Genomic DNA, 24,189 nt, shown 5'->3' with positions numbered 1-24,189 from the left:
CAGTGGAGCCACAATCTTAGAGAATTTTTTTATAAACTTGCGATAATAGTTGAAAAACCCCAAGAATCTCTGTAACTCCTTCAATGTGGTGTGTTGAGGCCATTCTAGAACTGCTGTTAGCTTAGTGGGATCCCTGGTGAAACCTTCTTTGGAGATGACAAATCCTAGGAATTGAATCCGGACTTGATCAAATTCACACTTCTCCAACTTGGCTACCAGTGAATTGTCTCTGAGACGAAGAAGCACCTGTTTCACATGCTCATGATGCTCTTCCAGGGTGGTGGAGAATATAAGAATGTCATCCAGATAGACAATAACAGTACTATAAGGATGTCGTGGAAGACATCATTGACAAATGCCTGAAAGACAGCAGGGGCATTGCACTGACCAAAAGGCATTACGAGGTACTCATAATGCCCTGATCTCATGTTGAAGGCAGTTTTCCATTCATGTCCCGAAAAGATGCAAATGAGATTGTATGCCCCAGGAAGGTCTAATTTTGTAAAATAGCTAGCATTTTAGAGTGAGTCATATAATTCACTGATCAAGGGAATAGGATAATGATTCTTGATCGGTATGTTGTTTAGGGCTCTGTAGTCAATACAGGGTCTCAGACCACCATCCTTTTTACCGAGAAAAATGAACCCAGCCCCAGCAGGAGAGGAGGAAGGGCGAATGAAGCCTTTAGCTAAATTCTCTTCAATATATTCTTCCATGGCTTTGGTTTCAGCTTTAGAAAGAGGATAAGTCCTTCCTTTAGGAAGTGGTGCTCCAGAAAAGAGGTAAATTTTGCAGCCGTAAGGGCGGTGAGGTGGTAGCACATCAGCTGCTTTCGTTTCAAAGACATCCGTAAAGTCTGCATATACTGAGGGAAGATTAGGAGGGGGTTAGAAGGCTGGCTATAGGAATGTGTTTTAGTGGAGTAACCGTAGCCAAGCAGAAGTGAAAACAAGATTTACCCCAGGAGGCCAACTGTCCTTCAGTCCAGTCAAATTGGGGATTGTATACTCATAACCAAGGAAGGCCAAGGATAACTGGTTGTGCAGGAGAATGAATACATCAAACTGCAACTGTTCAGAATGTAAGACCCCCACAGTCATGGTTAGGGATGCTGATTCGAAATGGATTAAACCTGATCCAAGGGGAGTGCCATCCAGAGTGGATATTTTTAGACATTGTTTTTTTCTGGAGAAGAGGCAACCCTGCGTGAATCATAAAATGGTGATATAGGACATTTCCAGCTGTCCCTGAATCTACAAAGGCCTGAACATGGACAGAGTTCTGGAGAAAGGTGAAGGTAAAAGGTACCAAGATCTGAAAGGAGTGAGGAGAATTAGTAGTGGCCATGCTTAGAGGTACCCCACTCTTATCCTCTAAGCGTTGGCTTTACCCAGTAGTATATCATAATTCTTAAGTTGGTGTGCATTAGAACCCAATAGAAGCACAGTCTTAATCTCTTTCTTCTCTGTCTTTCAGATTTTGATGATTTAAGGTAAGAGAGATCCATAGGTTCCTCTTCAGAGGTAACGGGAGGTGCTGGAAGGTTAGAGGGCAGTCTATTAACTGGACGAGTAGGAGGACAAGAGGGAAGGATTCTGCAAGTTTTCTCTCTCTCAGGTTGTCTTACCTAAAAGCAAGAATCCAGACTGATGCAGAGCGCTATAAAATCATCCACTGCAATCCCAACTGTTCTCAAGGTGCGAAATTTGATGGTGTATTGTGCCACAGATCTATTGATCTGGTGGAGATCCAAGAGAGAATACTCTGCAGCAGAAGTGCGACCAGAGGTTCCCAATACGGAAGATAATGCAAAAATGAAGGTATCAGCATCGTTCAGGAGTTGAGCACTCTGTTCAAAAAGGAGAGAGACCCAGGCTAGTGCCTTGTCTTTCAACAAACAAATGATAAAGATAACCCTTGACTGATGAGACTGGCAGGTATGAGGGCCATGTGGAAATGCAGTCTGCACTGGTTGAGAAAACCCCTACAGTCAGTAGTGACATCAAACTGGTCAGGCAAGGGTATCTGGGGTATGCTAACAGAAGCAGGGGAGGAGGTTGTGGTACCAGCAGCAGGGAAAGGCTGTGTGGCAGCAGGAGCAACATTCTTCTCTGCAACAAGTGAGGAGAGCATAGTAGTAATATTCTCCCTAGGCTTTGCAGGTGTGAGGCATGGGTTCCCAGCATCTGTCCCTGAAGGGATATTGCAATAGCTACCTCATTTGGGTCCATGGCCCAAGTATAATGTAATGCTCATGGGATATTTTCCTATCAGACCAAACTTGGCCAGTAGTCTTCTTATCCCAGCATCAAGTAGATGGATAAGGAAATATCCCAGAACAAAGTGAGAGTTTAATAAATGAGTTAAGCTGTACTCACAGTAGACAGGGTAGTCATTCACGGCAATTAGGGTAAGGCAAAGAATGATCAGTGACAAAACAGAGTCTGGCAACAGAAAGGCAATCTAGAAATTAAGGGGTTAAACAAGCAGAGTGGTCAGACAGGCAGAGTTTAGTAACAATAAGGCAATACAGCAATTCAGTGGTTAAACAGCAGAGTGATCAGACAGGCAGAGTTCAGTAACAATAAGGCAATCCAGCAATTCAGTAGTAATCAAGCACCCTGGAGCACACACAGAAACACCTATACTTGGGTAAAGATGTAAGCAACTGAGGTACTTACATAGGAGCAGGATTTGCACCAAGGAAAGCACAGGTGAGATCCGGACCAGCATCAGGGGAAGACAGGGACTGCGGTGATCACGTCATCATGGTGCACCTGAAGTAACAGCCGCGCCCATGACAATGGCCATGACAATGGATCGGAGCAGCATCTGGGACCTGATACCAGAGGAGCAGCATGACAATAGGTCAGCTGGTAGCTGTTGTGGTACATCCTACATCATGCTTGAAGAGGAGCCTTTCAAGAAGATGATAGATGTGGGTAGCAGCACTGCTAGTGGTGCTACAGCAGCAGACAGTTCTAGTCATATAGATCAGAAGGAGTACCAATCATTCCACCTGCATGCCAATGTGTTGAATGATCAGCATAATGCTGGCAATATATTTCATGTGTTTAAGAAGATGGTGATACAGTGGGTATGAAAGCAGGCAAACATCAAGGTGAAATTATGCTGTATAGTCACCCACAGAGCAGCCAATATGGTGAAAGTTTTCTGTTAGCTTTGTAAGTGTGTGCTGTTTGCCTCGCATCCTCTACCTTATGGTAAAAGCTGCTATCCCAAAAGATAATTATAGGGTGGCAGTTGTACTTGAAAGGTACAGAAAGATAGCGGGCAACTTCTAATGCAGTGTTAAAGCCAGTCAGTTCTGAAGGCAGGAACAGGAGAAGGTATGGCATCCCCAGCACCATCGCAGGAAAAGTCAATGCCAAATCCTTAGGGAATGGCTAATCTCTGTGTTAAATGGACTCTAGGCATGTCTTTGTTTGCCTTCTTTGGAGGTGTATTGTTGGGATCTCTATATTATAATCTAGTACTACTTTAGTAACTCTGCTGTCTGCTGTTTCTTCTCCTGCTAATGCTATTCCTACTCTGTAATGGCCATCATCCATCAATGAAAACTCCTTAGGAAACTGCTAGCCACTGTGTCCAAGCGACTAGTAGGCATGTGTCTTTCTTAGAGATGAATTTTTGGGTATGTGAACTATAAACAGAGGCCTGCTGCTGACAGTCCTTCCTGCTCTGTGTTGTTCATCAGTCAATGCAAGATCCTTAAGAAACAGGTAGCCACTGTGTCCATATTTAGTTTATGGGATTTGTATATTATTATTAATATAATTATTATTATTATTGGCTATTTGTAGAGCACCAACAGATTCCTCAACGCTATAAACATAGGTAGTATACAAAGTAACATTTATTGGGATCAAATGGGTAAAGGGCCCTGCTGAGAGTCGCACTGTTGTAGTCAGCTCATATGAGGGTGATCTGCAACCTGTTGGACTCTTAGGCTAACATGCTAAGGGAATTCATGGCAGATAGTAATGGAGGAGAGGAACTTGTATTAGGAAATGTTAGTGTAGGTTGTATGCATCCCTGAACAGTAGAGTCTTTGGGCAGAGACCTACTTCAGTAACTCTGGTGCTGCTGCCCCTGCTCCTGCCATAACTGCTATTTTATGGTTAGCAGACAATGCCAAATTCTTAGAAACAGCTAGCCACTGTGTCCATGCAACCAGTAGGCATATGTTTGTTCACCTTCTTTGGAAGTGTATTTAATTTATGTGGTTTGTGTACTATAATTAGAGGCATACTTCAGTAACTCTGCCACCTGCAGCTGCTGCCCCTGATGCTGCCCTTCCTGCTCTCTTGTGGTCATCACTCAATAACAAATGCTTAGAGACCAACTATCTACTTTGTCCTAGGGAGTTTTGGCACATCTTTGTTCGCCTTCCAAGGAGGTGTATGTTTGGGTTTGTGTACTATAATCAGAGGCCTACTTTAGTGATGCTGCTGTCTGCTGCTGCCTCTCCTGCTTAAATTCATGATAGGCCACATCATTGTGCATCTATCAGAAGTTCCTTCCCTCTACCACAGAAAATTTTACTCTCATTTGTTTAGATTGCAAATGGAGCGAAAAAAATATTAACGCTGTTGAACAATATTACACATACAATTCAGATCGGTTCTTAGATCCAGTGACTAGTCAACAACAAGTAACTGTGTGGTGCAATATATCTTGCATAAGAATAACACCTAACGTATAGCCATATAAATATCTAGAGCATAAGATCCTATAGCAATGCTTAGTCACTAACACTATTAACCAGATCATTGTGTTCTATATACAGAATTAAAAAAACACACACACACACACACAAAGTGCTTCCAAGGAGATGGTAGAACTAGAGTTATTGGAGGAGGGGAAGCTCACAGTCACTTATAAAAACAGCTGTAGTCAATCATCACGTTAAGACCATTCGGGCCAATGGTGTCCAATCTATGGATCCAGCATGATTCCATTCTCAGTAAAGCCTTTGATCGATCACCACCCTGCATAGATTTAGGGATGTGATTGATTAATACAGTCCTAGGCCTCTATTTATCAAGGTCTGTCGGACCTGATCCGACAGTGCGGATCAGGTCCGACAGACCTCGCTGAATACGGCGAGCGTATTGAGCTGCTGGTGCAATGCCGCCCCCTGCAGACTCCCGGCCAATAGGCCGCCAGCAGGGGGTGTCAATCAACCTGATCGTACTCGATCAGGTTGATTTCCGGCGATATCTGTCGGCCTGCTCAGAGCAGGCGGACAGGTTATGAAGCAGCGGTCTTTGTGACCGCTGCTTCATAACTGCTGTTTCTGGCAAGCCTGCAGTCTCGCCAGAAACACGGGGCATCAAGCTCCATTCGGAGCTTGATACATATGCCCCCTCATCGTGGAGCTTGTAGGAAATGACGAGCCACAGGTTGATCTTTAGACCACTGCTCCATAACTTCTGTTTCTTGTGAGTCTGAAGACTCACCAGAAACACGGGCCCTCAAGCTCCGTTCGGAGCTTGATAAATGGGCCTCTATATCTCTATAGCATGATCGCTGTGTGATTGATGATTCCACATTACTAAATACTGTGCCATTGGAGCACCTCCTCTCTTTCTTGTATTCTAGTGACTGGTGTTTTTTTCCTTTGGCAGAACTGACCATAGCATTACTTTGGGAAACTATCAGCGATTGTCTGATGATTAAGTGGCACCTTTGTGAAATAGGCCAAAGTTTTGTAGATTCTAACTATGATTGTGAGAGGAAAAAACAATGAAGGAATAAAAGGTAAACTAGTTGAAATACCAAATAGCTACAAGAGCCTTTATAAACTGAATAAGGGTCTGGCAAAGCATCTGGGAAAAAAGGTTTAGACAAGAGACCATAATGTCTAAATGTGAAATATGTAATTGATTCAATAACTTAAAAAAAATAACACCTGAAGGATAAACCCTTTTCTCAGATGAAGAAAAATAGTACAGTACTCAGTTCAAGTCAAATTACGTGACTTTCTTCATTGGTAAGGAAACTAGAGGTTCCACTTTGAGGATCAAAATATGGCCACAACATTGGCTGACTTGAAAAAAACAAAACAATTATCTCATTTGAAAAAAAGTAATAAGTCTGAGAAATCCAGAAGACTGCACAAATCTATGCATTGGTAACCTCGCCTGTTGAGAATACCAACTCCATGCGCTCTACTTAACTACCAGACTACACTCTAACTTGAGAGACTGGCATCAGTATAAATTATTGTCAAAGAGGGACAAATTAAGAATGCAACCAGAAGTGGTGAATAGACCACTAGGATAGAGACTGTTTTACAGTGGAGTCCAAAATGATTACTAAGAAAATAGAATGTAATCTCTGCATTGTGGAATTAGCAAGCCAAATTGATAAGGCTAATATAGAACAAACAAATGGAAAAAAAATAACTGATAGTGAAACTATTCACACAAAACATCCAGACTAAGGGAACAAGATGTTTGAGTTTGGATCTGTGTGGATCAGTCTGAGTTGCATGGTTCAGTCTACAAAGACCCAGAAATAAAACTCAAAATTGGATCTGGAACTAACACCTCCTAGTTTTCAAGGGCTGAAAGAAAAAAAAAAGGACTCATGTCTGTACAAGATCTTTCAGAAAAGCAGCCAGAATAACATTAATCAAAAGAAAAGTCGGCCTAAAACCAAGAGTAAAACCATAGGCAAGAGTTATTAAAATCTAGTCTTAACATACTGAAACTAGGCTTCTTTAGAAAGAAATAACCTACTGTCTACCAGAATGTAATCTGGCATGGTGGTTCATGTTATTTGTAAGAGGAAGAAGGCTCCTTAGATCGTTTCCAAATAACACTTCCAGGCAGCTCAGGAAAACCTAGAATTTATAAAACGGAGGAAATTTAGATTCCTATATAGACTGTAATTGGATATTAAAATTAGAAATTTCCTTTACACTTTTAGTCCTGAGGAAGCTCCTAAATCCTCCAGACACAGTAGAAATAATGGTATGTAACAATGGAAAAATAAAGCTTCACCCAGGAAAAGCAGATATAAAGACCATGGACGCCATTTATCAAGCTGCGACAGCAGCTTCAGAGTCCCAGTGTTTCTTTTTTTTTTTTCTCTCTTTTTTTTTACTTTTTTAAAAAAAAAAAATAAAAAAAAAAATAAGTATAATCTCTCTCTACGAATTCTGCCTTTGTTCATGAAACAGGAAAAAAATATGTAAAGGCTCTAGGGATAACCTGGCTGGCAGGAATCTATTTAACCAGAACTCTATTTGTTTCCATAGTTTATAAATTTTTGGGCATGCATAAAAAACATGCAATAAGTCTACTGCGGGGAATTTGCATCTATAACAGGCCGTTTCCCTCTTCCATTTTCTCATTCTACTAGGTGTCAAATAAGCTCTATTAAGAAGTTTTAAATGGGACTCTCTTACTGCCATACTGCTTGAGTACTTTTTACCCTTTCAAAGCTCTTTTGAAAGAAATCCAAGTCAATTCCAGGAATATCTCGCTTCCATATATGGAAGAGATTATTTACTTTATAGTTTGCCCCCTTGAGAGCTAGTAATCTATAAATGTGCAAAATAGAGTGGTTACCAGAAGAAAATCTGCTAATAATATTATCCAGTGGGCCTAGAGTCCAAACATCTCCTTCCAAAGGTTTCTGTTTGTAATAAAAATGTCTAATTTGTAGGTAAGTGAAAAAAGATCTTTTATCTAGGTTAAATTCTCTAACTAGAGAATCGAATGATTTAATGTGTTTGGTAGCCGGGTCCACTGCCTGGTTCAAGAAGATAAGGTCATTTGCCGACCATTTTCTAAAAGCAGATGATATGCATCCACTCACAAAATCTGGATTTCCTCTGATAGGTAGATATTTAGACAACATATTATTCACCTCTAGCAGGTTGCATATTTTATACCAAGCTAAAATTACATTATAGATTGTAAATTTTAGAGAGTATTCTCGGGCCTCTTTGGGTCAGGCTATATGTAGCATCGCTTTCAAAGCATAGGGAACAATAATAGTCACTTCTATATCACAATTTGACACATAGTTGGCTCTGGTCAGCCAATCCAGCGCAATTCTGGCCATGCAGGCCAGATTATAATTTACAAGATTCGGGAATGTGAACCCCCCATATCTTTTGGTTGCATTAGCCTTTGTAAAGAAATGCATGTTTTTTTAGGGGCCCATAGGAAGCGGGAACAGCTTGAATTAAATTTTTGTATATCTGCCTTATGTAGAAAGGCAGGGATATTCTGTATGACAAATAACATTTTTGGGAGTATTCGCATTTTAACTAGAGCTACCTTTGCCGAAAGAGACAATGGCAATTTATTTCTCTAATTCAACAGTACACTTTTTCCAGATGGGAATATAATTTACGTCATACCATTCCTCTGGATTTCTAGAGAGGTTTATTCCAAGATATTTAATAGTATTTTCAGCTAACTTAAAGGGATTCTTTACAAAGCTATTCTTATTTTTAATTACCCAGAGGATCTCAGAGTTTGAAAGATTTATTTTATATCCGGCAAATTTACTAAACTCCGCTAAAATATCTACTAAGGTAGGAATATTTCTAGATGAGTTTCTTATGTAAAATAGTATGTCATCAGCATATAGGGATAATGTAACTTTATGTTGTTTTATTTTTATACACTCCAATTCTTCACAACTTTTTATTGCTAGGGGTTCAATGGCTATATTAAATAACTGGGGTGACAAAGGACACCCCTGTCTTGTTCCTTTATACAAATTTATAGGTGGGGATAGTATATTATTTATGCTGAAGTAAAAAATTGGGTTCTGATATAATAACAATATATAGTTATAAAAATGGCCTGAGAGACCGAATTTATTTAGAGTTGTGCATAAATGATCCCATAGGACAGAGTCAAAAGCCTTTTCTGCTTCCACCGTTAATAATGCAAAATCTTGCTTTGTGCCTGACTCTGTCCTATGTGATACTAGAGCGTATTCAATTAAGGTAACTGCTTTTCTTATATTTTTTTGAGCCGTTCTACCTGGTATAAATCCAGTTTGATCTGGGTGGATAACATCTCCTATGACCTTTTTAAGACGCAAAGCTAAAATATTTGCTAGAATCTTATAGTTGTTAGTGAGTAATGAAATTGGTCTATATGAATCCATTGAATTTGGGTCCTTATCTTTTTTGAGAATGAGTGTAATATTTGAAGCGGTAAAAGATTTGGAGGGTTCGATTTGATATAGAAAATAATTATTGAATAGTTTAGTCATTATAGAGGCTATTTAATCTGACAGCACTTTATAAAATTCAATTGGCAGTTGGTCAGGACCTGGTGCCTTCCCCAAAGCTGACTCTTTAATTGCCTTTAGCGTCTCTCCCTTTCTGTTTTTGCCTTTTGATATGTCGCCCAGTTATCTCTGTTAGGATCAGCTATGTATTTTGAAAAAAAAAATTTCAGTTGATTTGTAAGTTGTAGTTCCCTTGCTCTTGACTTTCTTTTCCTTTTAACCATATAAGCCTTTATTTCCCCTCTAAGAAAGGCCTTTCCAGCCTCCCAAAAATATTATGTTTTAGACAAATATTCTTTATTCAGAGAAGCATACTCCCTCCATTTTTGAATCATCCAATTTCTAAAGCTAATATTAGAGTGTAGAAAAGAGAGAAAAAAGAATTTACCACATTGACTTTCCCTTTTACTCCCCAGCTGAACAGACAGATAAATAATTGCATGATCTTATATAATTATGCTCTTTATATCTGCTTTAATTTCTAAGTGTAGTAGCCTTTCAGTCACTAGGAACATATCTATTCTTGAGAGTGTGCGATAGGATTTAGATTCACATGTAAACATTTTCTCATCTGGGTGCTGAATTCTCCATATATCTCTAAGTTTTAAACTTTTTGTAAAAGAGGCCAGTATCTTAGCCTCTTTCTTAGACCTATATGAGCCACTACTTCTGAGTCTGTCCAGCTGTGGTGTAAAAACACTGTTAAAATCCCCACCAATAATCAGTTGAGAATCTATTGAATTGATTAGTTTAGCATATAGCTTGTCCCAGAATTCTGGTTGACATTTGTTTGGTGCATAGAGGTTACATGACGTAAAACGACATTCATTAAGCTCGATTTCTAAAATTAAATATCTTCCCGCTATACCTTTGTATTGCGATATCAGGTGAACATCTACATTTTTATTAAAAATACATGCAACTCCCCTTTTTCTTTTTATTGTTGGTGTCGCTATTACCTCCCCCACCCACCCTATTCTTAATTTCTCTGCTTCCTGTAGGCTCAAATGCATTTCCTGCAGGAAAACAATATCTGGTTTGTAGCTTTTAAGATGGTGTATTATTTTTTTCCTCTTGGACGGGGAGGAAAAAACCCCCACATTCCAAGATAGCAGATTAAGTGATTGTTTCATCTAACTTGCTATAGGCTCTGAATCTTAATCTCCCCAGAGAAACAATTGAGGGGAAGGGATAAAACAATTGAGGGGAAGAGTAAAAGCATAGGCAAGAGTTCTTAAAATCCAGTCTTAGCATACTGAAACTAGGCCTTTTTAGAAAGAAATAACCTACTGTCTACCAGAATGGAATCTGGCATGGTGGTTCACGTTATTTGCAAGAGGAAGAAGGCTCCTTAGATAGTTTCCAAATAACACTTCCAGGCAGCTCAGGAAAACCTAGAATTTATAAAATGGAGGAAATTTAGATTCCTATATAGACTGTAATTGGATATTAAAATTAGAAATTTCCTTTACACTTCTAGTCCTGAGGAAGCTCCTAAATCCTCCAGACACAGTAGAAATAATGGTGTGTAACAAAGGAAAAATAAAGCTTCACCCAGGAAAAGCAGATATAAAGACTATGGACGCCATTTATCAAGCTGCGACAGCAGCTTCAGAGTCCCAATGTTTCGGGCTCACTCAGAGTGAGCCTGAAATGCTAGTTAAGTAGCAGCAATCTTAAAGGGACACTAAAACCAAAAAGTTTATTTCATTATTCAGGTAGAGAATACAATTTTAAATAACATTACAATTTACTTCTATTATCTAATTTGCTTCATTCTTTAGATATCTTTTGTTGAAGAAATAGCAATGCACATGGGTGAGCCAATCACACAAGGCATGTATGTGCATCTACAAATCAGCAGCTACTGAGCATATTTAGATTATGCTTTGCAGCAAATTATATCAAGAGACTGAAGCAAATTAGATAATAGAACTAAATTAGAAAGGTGTTTAAAATTGCATGCTCTTTCTAAATCATGAAAGAAAAAATTTGGGTTTCATGTCCCTTTAAGACCGCAGCTAATTAACCTTTATGTGACACTTTAGGTGATGGAATGTAATCATCTCGATTGTATTGTACTGAGATGATTAAAAGAACCCTCTTACTGACTGGCTGCTTGTAATGAGGCTGGGGGGAAAAGGGTCATTACAGTGAACCTCATCCACCTGCTGAATTATAAATAGAGACCCATGCATGCTAACCAAGTATAAAGCCACAGAGCTCTCTTGGGAGAACTGAAAAAGTCATAGCTTAACGTTTTAAGAATGACTATAATGACAATGACAACCAAGGAATTTGAAGATTCAAAGGATTTTTAAAATCTTCAACAGCAGTATCTTCTGAAATTAGAGCAGTCTTATAAATCAAAGTAAAGAGACTGCAATTAACCCAGCAAGGTCAAATTTGTTTAAAACAGGGAACCTAATTTTTAGGCTTAAAACAAACCAAGCAGAGAGCTCATTAAAACACACACTTAGAACCCCGGACACGGTCACGTGTTACATTATGCTTCCTCAGAGGGGTGTAATGTGAAATGCGATCACGTCAGGGGTTCTGTGTTTGTGTTTTTGTTTTTTTTAAACTTTATTTTTGAAATTTTTTTAAAGAGGAACTTGAACAGCCCCACATAGCATTATACAATAACAATCATCATAAAGCTTAGTATAAGCAACAGTAAGCAGTCCCATCAACATAGTTGAATCTATTTTGAGTCCAAAAAGTCTTTCTCCTGAGCCATGTGGCGCGGTCAAGCCTCATAAATTACAGTAACATTCAAAACACAAATAAACAAAACAATACAACAACAATTAATGATTAGTGTCAATCAGTGTAAACAAGTTTAAAGGCGTAGTCTCGCCGAATCAATACAACAACAATTAGTGACTAGTGTCAATCAGTATAAACAAATTTAAAGGTGTTATATCGCCAAGTATATCAACGCACACCCATGAAAGATACTCCTTAAAGGTACTAACATGCTCCGAAGAAAAGTCACCTGCAAAAACTAGGAAAACAATTAGATGCATTCCCGCAAGAAGTTAAGCTAAGTAGTGCAGATATTGTTGTTTGCCATAAAAAAATAATAAATATACGTCGCCGGATGGGCATAGTCTCAGCCTGCAAGTCTCCCTGTTCAGGCAATAGTCCGGTTGATCTCTTTGTCATGATCCGTCAGATGTCCAAGTCAGTTCCCTGTAGGCACCAGCGGCCATGAAGGTTTTCATTGAGTATAAATGTAGAATGTCGGAAAGGGTGTATCAATTTCTCCCATAGACCCCTCGGTAAGTAAAGTAAGTATGCTTCCCTCTTAACTATGAATGCCTTTATTCTAGTTTCACGATCCCCCTGGGTGTCTGCATGTTCTATCAGAAGTTGCTGGTATAATGCGTGGGTAAGCTTTTTGAAGGGAGGTTCTCTGTGTTTGTGTTTTAATGAGCTCTCTGCTCGGTTTGTGTTAAGCCTAAAAATTTATGTTTATTTGTCCAAAAATGTGTAATGGGATTTAAGATATTTGTTTAAGTGTATATTCTATAGTGGCCTCTCATGGCTCAGTAATGATATGAATATGAGATGCTCAGCCCAACTATATTGCCTAATAAAATGCATACTTTAATACATATGCTAAAAGCAATAATTGAACTCCTTGCTATTCTTAATAGGTATAATGGTTTATTCACAAAAGAAAATAACAATCTTAAACAATAATGTATAATAACAACATGTAAATATAAAAATAAAATCACCAGTTTAATGCATCATATATGTTTCACTTTGGCTGGGGATTCCCTTCAACTTCAGCCCGAACAAGTATATCAACGCACACCCATGAAAGATACTCCTTAAAGGTACTATAGAAGATCTGGGACACATCTGTCCTTGGAATGAGAAGTCCAATGAATCTAAGGTCCCACATTCTTTATATACACTCTAATAATACTAATTCTTACAGTAGTTTTTGCAAAACTGTCTACGTTTCTCTTATTCCTGTCCAGATGTATCCAGTGCAACAAATGTCTCAGCCACAGATGAGTCATTTGTTCTTTTAGAATACATATTGTTTTGTTCAGCATTTAGTCAATCAAAACACGTTATATCAAGTCTATGCCATGTCAGCAAGTCAGAATATCTTTAATCATTACATAGATTCATATAGGCCAAGAAGACTGGTTCACATTCATCACACTCTATATGGCCTGCCATATCACATTTGTATCACACCAACCTATACTATTAAATCACACCAACCTATACTATTAAATCATTGAGCTTATAGTGAGTCTGACATACAATATTACATTACCCGCATACCATACTAACATTTCTCACTTCACCCAAATAACTACCTTCTTCCATTAGTGGCATACTTTTATGTTAATATTAATTGTTGGCTGCCCAGCAGAGATGTGTTTTTAATTATTTCATGGCAGCATTTTTCCTAGCAAAATAGAGCTGTCTTTTAATTTATAACATAATAAAGGTTAGATTTTAACTGCACTTTAAGCTTTTTTGTGCTAATAGCATTTTCTTTGTGTACCTATCTATAAATAGGTTATTTTTGTACACTTATACAATATTATGCTATAGTACACTTTTGGGTGATGACTCTTTGAATATATAAGATAAATCAATATAAAAAAGTTTGCCCAAAAGAGATACATAAAAACAGCACTTCTTAGGACCACTTTTTCTTTATAAATGTGTAATAATATGTCTCATGTCGCCCTAACTTTTCTAGTGCTTTTTTTGGATTGCACTTTTTTGGATTGCTTTTTTGGATGGCATCACATAACTTTCAACTTGTATTATGAGCAAAGTTTAGTGTGGTCGTGATTTTCATTGAAACTATAGGGCATGCTAAAGGGATGTTGGCCACGCTAAACATTCTCTGATAATTTGGTTTCATCATGGACTTGTAATATCAATTTGCCGGCTAATCCTAGCATGGTCCAGTGATATTGATAGCGCACCCTGCTTTATAAATAGCTCTCCACTAATCTGGGACTAAGTTGGGATTCTTAAAGATATACTGCTCTTGTTTACTTTGAAACAATATCACAAGGTCTTTGTAAACAGATCTAAGAATTTATTTCCCAAGGATAACTACAAACTTATTATGGAGCAGGAGTATAGGAACGTGATGAATGTGGGTATTTATTTGCTTTCACCCATACTACTTTGACTCCACTTATGTACCTTACTTTGCTCTGCCACACACTCTACTTTTAGTGCCTTGCTAGCTTCCCCACTGATAAGATATGAGTGCAATGAAAGAATATGACAGCACAGAGCATGGGAGGAACCACAAAAAATAAGATAGAACAGAAAGTGTGTTAGGGTATAAGTAAAAGTAGAAGGAAGTTAAATAATAGGGTGGTGGGAAAAGGTAGTGAATGATGGATTCATTGATTTACATTAATTAAATTATCACATGCTTTTAATAGTTGTTCGTTGAATTCTCTTTCTAAAAATTATTTTATTTTTCTAAGTAATTCCTGTATCAGTTAACTTTGAAAGATAGGTTATTTTCATTATTGGTATTCCATAATGTAAGTTTTTGTTAACATGAGTTTTCTATTGTTTTGCATTTGCAATAGCATTTTGAACAAATTTAGTTATGAAAATAATTCTCTACCGAATATGCTGACGAGCAAAACGACCACATGTCCGAAATTCTGACCAAATGAACATCACAAAAAAATAGAAACTAATCTACTGGACAAAACAAATTGTTTGCCCATGCACAGCTAACAAATGTATTTCTTTATGAACTCTCCTTGAATATTCTTTTTTTCAATTCATTGATCTGCCCCATGAAGCCTGGGAATCAATAGAGCAGTAATTGATATGAAACTGTTCCCTTCATCAATATATGTGGAAAAAATAGACATTGTGTAAGAATAATAGACTTTGGGTTGTTAAAAGCTTGTATTTATTGTTTTTTGCTTTTAAACCTTAATTTAAATGCAAAAAATGTGTTTCTTCTATATCTAATTGCGTGTTGTAATCACTTTGTTCATCTGTATGGACAAAACAATTGTTAGCAGCCCAAGCAATGTAATAATTTACATTTAGTTGAATTATTCACTAGTTCCTATCAAAGCCTAATCTAACATTGCTTTGGTGTTTAGTGTTTTCCTCTGATCTTTGGCAATCATGAATTATTTAAAGCATTCATAACATTCTCAAATTTCTTTACAGAAAAGGTGTCATATTATACACTTCCATAAGACAGATAACTTTATAGTAGAGAAAGTAAGGGCATATGCAATTTAAAAATAACAAAAATAGTGAGTGTTCCTAATAAGAACACTGAAAAGACTTGAATACAGCACCCTGCTAGTGAATCCCTGGGACATTACATGGCTGTTGCAAAAAAATATTTAATACAAATGATCATTCAAAACATATCACAAAACATTATTATTAAATATTTTTGTGCAACAGCCATGTAATGTCCCAGGGATTCACTAGCAGGGTGCTGTATTCGAGTCTTTTCAGTGTTCTTATTAGGAACACTCACTTTTTCTTTTTTGTTATTTTTAAAGGGACAGTCTGCATTGTATTTATTATAAAAAAACTCCCAAGGCAATCCTCCTGCACCACTTATTACATGGTTGACCATATGTTTTTCTTTCATGTTTTTGTATCTTTTATGCTGCGTCTAGCAGTTTGAAATGGCCGCTAAACTCCTCCTTCCTCCACCATCTATTCTCAATTAATTTTTTTCCCTACCTTCGTACCTGTTGAAGCAACAATGCATAGTGAGCATCATCACGCATGTGCAGTTAGTGTAAGCCGATAAAGTGGAAGAGTAGGGGAATTAACGGGTCCTGTACCATCCTGCTTGTTTCGGCTTTGTAAAGTTTGCTTTATCATAATTTTTAATTCTATAGGTCAAGGTTCTATATGATTCATTATTTATAGTGACAGCAGCAGGAAAGCTGTTAAGCAGACAAAACTCCATGTGGAGGAACAAAAAGAAATGATCCAACATATTAAAAACCACACCTGAAATAAAATAATTGTCACTGCTGACCTGGTTCAGCAATCCTTAAAGTCATCACAGACATCAAAATAAACACTTCCTCTAAACAACCCCACCATCACAATCTCCCCTATAACTAAAACAACAGTAATACAATCCAGCAAACTGTTCCCTCACTATTAACCCTTAAAAACAGCTAAAGCCCTCTATTCACACCATAGTAGACCTACCATAGTAAATATTCCAACTTTAATCCCATTCCCAACACATACAGTACCTTTCCATATTACAAAAAATGTCATTATAGAGACATAAAACACCTTGAGATTGTAACATAAAGGTAAAAATTACAAGTGAAGCGCTATTGATAGTATATACTCCAAATGATACAGCAAAGAGTATAATGCAATGTCTGTGCTCGTGAAGACCTGGGGTTGCTGCCTTGCTCCCCAATAGATAATCAATCAAACAGTTGGTCCACAGCACAATAATATAAATGTTCACTTTATTAGAATTAGGTTAAAACGAAAAAGTGATGTTTCAGGGTTCCCCTTTAATCATTCCCCCCATAATGATTAAGGGGGAACCCCGAAACCTCACTTTTTCAGTTTACCCTGTTTCTAATAAAGTGAACTTTTATATTATTGTGCTGTTTACTGACTATTTAGTTGCGCTATTGGTAGCGAGGGTCGTGATAACCAAAATCGCGGCTGAGCTAAGAAATTGAAAGAAATGTGTTCACTCAAGCGCAAACTAAATTAGGACACGTCAGGTTTTCGCAACTGAAGACCTAATGTAAAGAGTAAAGGGTATGTTTAATAAATAGCGGATGCTGCTTTCTACCCACAAAGTTTCCGGCTCACTGGAAACTTAAGTTAAGAAGCAGCGGTTATGACTGCTGCTCCTTAACTCGTCCGCCACATTTTAAGTTGCGAACTGCAATCATCTCGATCAGATATGATCGGGATGATTGACACTCCCTGCTAGAGGCCGATTGGCTGAGAAAGTGCGGGGGGAGGTATTGCACAAGCATTTCACTGCAGCGAATCATGTCCGCCCGCTATTTATTAAATATACCCCTAAGAGTTAAAGGGACATTCCAGTCCAAATTCAAATGCACATAGATGAATTACAACTTTGAATTGAAACATATTTGCAATATACATGTATTGGCAAAAATGTTTCTAGTAAAAGTTATCAGTGTTTTTCCCTGCATGTGCATGTGAAGCAACATGTCAGCAATTAACAAATTGAGTCATTAACGGATGATACAAGCACCTTAGGCTCTCTGAGCAAGTTCTGTTTTTAAAATGCTGGTGCACAGTGAATACTTGAATACACATTCTAAACAGCTATAACTTTTTATTAGAAGCATTTCTGCCAATACATGTATATTACGAAAATGCTTCTATTCAAAACTGAAATGTATCCATGGGGATTCCAATTTTGACTAGAATGCCCCTTTAAAAAGAATATGCACCAACACAATATAAATAAATACAAATAAAGTGTTACATTCATATATACACTATCTGATAAAAACTATGCATATAAATAATTAAATATTATTACAAATGTTTTAGAAGAGTTGAGAGGTATATGGTATGACAAGATGTTTAAATAGAACGGGCTATAATGTGTGTGTATATATATATATATATATATATATATATATAAGCTGACTTGGTGTATGCACTCTCACCATCTAACTGCAACCACCAGGGTGCTATAATAGTCCTTGAATAGAGTTTAAAATTAAGCACTCACTTACGGGACCAAACACAGTCCCTTCCTCTGACAAACAACATATGTAAAACGCAAACTTATATAGGCCTGTGAAACCCTCCCCCTGATCACAACCAATCCAGGCTGTCCATGTGCAAAAGTGTGTTCTGATAGGATAACAAATATTGTTAATCATGAATGTTAGAAAAATACCTTCAGGTTCTCATAATGAATGAATGTGATACAATGTATGTGATATAGTACAGTGGTATTCAGCACCCTGGTCAAAATCAGCTAGAGATAACGTAAGCAAAAAATATCAGACCTAAATAAACTAAATCCTGCTACCCTATGTCTCCACTTGTTGGAGTGCCCAATCCCAATCGTCATTAGCCTGACACACCCTCCAACTCAGCCAATCGAGCACAGATGGTGAGTATCGGCATGGCTATCACAACAAACAAACTCATAGGTTAATCCTCAGTACACCCACATGTCTATGTAACAGCTACACTATATCTTATCACGGAAGGCATGTTAACTTATTTATGAGGTATGCGCTATTCAATATAATAACTACCTCCTTACGTCAGGGTGACTTATTTCGTCCCTGGAAAGTACTGAAAACACAGTCCGATATTTAGACTAGCCCAGCATGAAAACAAATCACGTCATATAAAGGGCGTGTCAACACCCGAGTTAATAGACTCTAGGTAGTTTGATCAATATTTTGTTTTGGCACATTTTTTGATATTGCTCAATTGAATTTTTTATATAACAATTAATTTATTTACTATTAGGTCCCCGCACATGCTGTGAAGTGAGACAACAGCAAATTATTGTCTTGTTTAGCTGATTTAGAGACTTTGCTACATGGGGACTGGTTGTACCTTAACATATTGTCATAATGGGGATTGGCTGTGATTCCCTTGCTTATCTCCAGTCCGCTGATGAGAAGATTATTATATCATATATTGACCCCACCCACAAGGGGTGTGATTTCATCCAGTAGCCTATGGTGTGATTTGTTTGACAACCATGCGGGGTGTTGATGCCCTTTATATGACGTGATTTGTTTTCATGCTGGGCTAGTCTGAATATCGGACTGTGTTTTCAGTACTTTCCAGGGACAAACTAAGTCACCCTGATATAAGGAGGTAGTTATTATATGAAATAGCGCATACCTTGTAAATGAGTTGACATGCCTTCCGTGATAAGATAAAGTGTAGCTGTTACATAGATTTGCGGGTGTATTGAGGATTAACCTATGAGTTTGTTTGTTGTGATAGCCATGCCGATACTCGCCATCTGTGCTCGATTGGCTGAGTTGGAGGCTGTGTCAGGCTAATGACGATTGGGATTGGGCGCTCCAACAAGTGGAGACATAGGGTAGCAGGATTTAGTTTATTTAGGTCTGATATTTTTTGCTTACGTTATCTCTAGCCAATTTTGACCAGAGTGCTGAATACCACTGTACTATATCACATACATTGTATCACATTCATTCATTATGAGAACCTGAAGGTATTTTTCTAACATTCATGATTAACAATAGTTGTTATCCTATCAGAACACACTTTTGCACACGGACAGCCTGGATTGGTTGTGATCAGGGGGAGCGTTTCATAGGCCTATATAATTTTGGGTTGTATATATGTTGTTTGTCAGAGGAAGGAACTGTGTTTGGTCCCGAAACATCACAAATAAAGTTTTTCTTGTCACAGATGTCCAAAGACCAGTGAGTGCTTAATTTCAATCTCTCTCTCTCTGTGTGTGTGTGCGTATATATGTGCATATATGTGAACATACATGTGTATTTATATATGTATATACATACATATATACACATATAAACACACACACATATATATATATATATATATATATATATATATATATATATATATATACACACACACACACACATATATATATTTTTTTATATATATATATATATATATATATATATACACCCACATTGGAGCCCTTCCCAGTTTAATACCTTTAAATATTAAAATTAATATTTATTAAATTTTAATATTTTATATTATGTTTTACTGTTTAATGCAAATATTTAACATTCAATGTTCTTCACATAGAAGGAAATGTTTTTTGTATATATATATATATATATATATATATATATATATATATATATATATATATATGTATATATATATATATATATACATAAAATATATAGGGACATGAAACCCATTGTTGCAAAACTGCTGTCATAGTACTACAGACAACAACAGATGGCAAGAAAACAAAGAAAATATAATAGCAGTAAATTGGAAGGTTGTTTAAACTGTATGATCTATCAGAATCATGAAATAAATATTTTGGGTGTTATGTCCCTTTAAGTGAAGCTTTAGAAAACCATCCATAATATATACTTTTGCATCTTAATTACCAACATAAATTGCCCATTTGTTATAATCAACCCAAGATGGTGAAGGACTTCTAACAATATTACACTTTTAATAAAGAATTTATAGATTTGTAACTCAATGGTGTTAATTATAATGAACACAGTGTCATGTAAACAAAAATCTACAATATTGTTTTAGTCATTGATTCTCTATTCACAACTAAATATGCTACTTTAATTGTATATGGCCAGATCAAGTTTATTTTTATGTATCCTTTTGTAGCATAATAAAGAGCTATTCAAGAAAGGGGGGTGGCAATGTGTTAGAACCATCATTTCAATAGAAACTTTAAGATTTGTGAAAACTCAATAAGATCATTCCATTTATGTAGTAATGTTTTAAGGTATGTTCAAAATGTTTTCATCAAACAGATGAGGCAACATTTTGGTGGAGAGTTTTCTTATGCCTAGATTTAGAGTTTTGTTGGTAAAGACCCACGGTGCTAACAAGGCTTTTTTTTCCAGCGCACCCTTAAGCCAACGCTGGTATTTAGAGTTGTCTGAATGGCTGTGTTAGCCTCAGAAAAGGGAGCGTTGAGCATAATTTAGCTCCACTTCAACCCTCAATACCAGCGTTGCTTACGGTAGCGGTAAGCTGGAAACACGTGCTCGATATCCCCATAGGAAACAATGGGGCTGAGCTGGCTGAAAAAAACACCTGCATAAAAGCAGCGTTCAGCTCCTAACGCAGCCTCATTGTTTCCTATGAGGAAGCACTTTCTAAGTCTACACCTAACACCCTAACATGAACCCCGAGTCTAAACACCCCTAATCTTACACTTATTAACCCCTAATCTGCTGACCCCGCTATCGCTGACACCTACATTTTATTATTAACCCCTAATCTGCCGCTCCGGACACCGCCGCCACCTACATTATACTTATGAACGCCTAATCTGCTGCCCCCAACATCGCCGACACCTATATTATATTTATTAACCCCTAATCTTCCGCCCCCAACGTCGCCGCCACCTACCTACACTTATTAACCCCTAATCTGCCGACCGGACATTGCCGCCACTATAATAAATGTATTAACCCCTAAACCGCTGCACTGCCGCCTCGCAAACACTATAATAAATTTTATTAACCCCTAATCTGCCCTCCCTAACATCGCCAGCACCTACCTACAATTATTAACCTCTAATCTGCCACCCCAAACGTCGCCGCTACTATAATAAAGTTATTAACCCCTAAACCTAAGTCTAACCCTAACACCCCCCTAACTTAAATATAATTTAAATTAAACAAAATAAATTTACAATCATTAAATAAATTAATCCTATTTAAAACTAAATACTTACCTATAAAATAAACCCTAAAATAGCTACAATATAACTAATAGTTACATTGTAACTATTTTAGGATTTATATTTATTTTACAGGCAACTTTGAATTTATTTTAACTAGGTACAATAGTTATTAAATAGTTAATAACTATTTAATAGCTACCTAGTTAAAATAATTACAAAATTACCTGTAAAATAAATCCTAACCTAAGTTACAAATACACCTAACACTACACTATCAATAAATTAATTAAATAAATTACCTACAATTATCTAAACTAAAATACAATTAAATGAACTAAACTATAGTACAAAAATAAAACAACACTAAATTACAAAAAATAAAACAAAATTACAAGAAGTTTAAACTAATTACACCTAATCTAAGCCCCCTAATAAAATTAAAAAGCCCCCCAAAATAATAAAATGCCCTAACCTATCCTAAATTAAAAAGTAATCAGCTCTTTTACCAGCCCTTAAAAGGGCTTTTTGCGGGGATTTGCACCAAAGTAATCAGCGCTCTTTTACCTGTAAATAAAAATACAATACCCCCCCCAACATTACAACCCACCACCCACATACCCCTACTCTAAAATCCACCAGCTCCCCCCTTAAAAAAAACCTAACACTAGCCCCCTGAAGATCACCCTACCTGGAGCCGTGTTCACCCAGCTGGGCACCGATGGGCCAGAAGTGGACATCCGGAGCGGCAGATGTCTTCATCCAAGCGGCATCTTCAATCTTCAATCAACCGGAGCGGAGCCATCTTGAATCCATCCGACGCGGAGCCATCCTCTTCGTACGATGTCCTAAGGCTGAATGAAGGTTCCTTTAAATGACGTCATCCAAGATGGCGTCCCTCGAATTCCGATTGGCTGATAGGATTCTATCAGCCAATCGGAATTAAGGTAGGAAAAATCTGATTGGCTGATGCAATCAGCCAATCAGATTGAAGTTCAATCCAATTGGCTGATCCAATCAGCCAATCAGATTGACCTCCCATTCTATTGGCTGTTCCGATCAGCCAATAGAATGCAAGGTCAATCCGATTGGCTGATTGGATCAGCCACTCGGATTGAACTTCAATCTGATTGGATGATTGCATCAGCCAATCAGATTTTTCCTACCATAATTCCGATTGGCTGATAGAATCCTATCAGCCAATCGGAATTCGAGGGACGCCATCTTGGATGACGTCATTTAAAGGAACCTTCATTCGGCCTTAGGACATCGTATGAAGAGGATGGCTCCGCGTCGGATGGATTCAAGATGGCTCCGCTCCGGTTGATTGAAGATTGAAGATGCCGCTTGGATGAAGACATCTGCCGCTTGGAGGACCTCTTCTGCCCCAATCGGATGAAGACTTCTGCCACTCCAGATGTCCACTTCTGGCCCATCGGTGCCCAGCTGGGTGAACACGGCTCCAGGTAGGGTGATCTTCAGGGGAGGTAGTGTTAGGTTTTTTTAAGGGGGGATCGGGTGGGTTTTAGAGTAGGGATATGTGGGTGGTGGGTTGTAATGTTGGGGGGGTATTGTATTTTTATTTACAGGTAAAAGAGCAGATTACTTTGGGGCAATGCCCCGCAAAAAGCCTTTTTAAGGGCTGGTAAAAGAGCTGATTACTTTTTAATTTAGGATAGGGTAAGACATTTTATTATTTTGGGGGGCTTTTTAATTTTATTAGGGGGCTTAGATTAGGTGTAATTAGTTTAAACTTCTTGTAATTTTATTTTATTTTTTGTAATTTAGTGTTTTTTGTTTTTTTGTACTATAGTTAATTTATTTAATTGTATTTTAGTTTAGATAATTGTAGGTAATTTATTTAATTAATTTATTGATAGTGTAGTGTTAGGTGTATTTGTAACTTAGGTTAGGATTTATTTTGCAGGTAATTTTGTAATTATTTTAACTAGGTAGCTATTAAATAGTTATTAACTATTTAATAACTATTGTACCTAGTTAAAATAAATACAAAGTTTCCTGTAAAATAAATATAAATCCTAAAATAGCTACAATGTAATTATTAGTTATATTGTAGCTATATTAGGGTTTATTTTATAGGTAAGTATTTAGTTTTAAATAGGATTAATTTATTTAATTATAGTAAATTTATTTTGTTTAATTTAAATTATATTTAAGTTAGGGGGGTATTAGCGTTAGGGTTAGACTTAGGTTTAGGGGTTAATAACTTTATTATAGTAGCGGCGACGTTGGGGGCGGCAGATTAGAGGTTAATAATTGTAGGTAGGTGCTGGCGATGTTAGGGAGGGCAGATTATGGGTTAATACAATTTATTATAGTGTTTGCAAGGCGGGAGTGCAGCGGTTTAGGGGTTAATACATTTATTATAGTGGCGGCGATATCCGGTCGGCAGATTAGGGGTTAATAAGTGTAGGTAGGTGGCGGCAACATTGGGGGGGCAGATTGGGGGTAATAAATATAATATAGGTGTTGGTGATGTTAGG

The sequence above is a fragment of the Bombina bombina genome, chromosome 5 (genome assembly GCF_027579735.1).
Source record: "Bombina bombina isolate aBomBom1 chromosome 5, aBomBom1.pri, whole genome shotgun sequence".
Classification (NCBI taxonomy): Eukaryota; Metazoa; Chordata; class Amphibia; order Anura; family Bombinatoridae; genus Bombina; species Bombina bombina.
Note: the sequence above shows the minus strand (reverse complement) of the source record.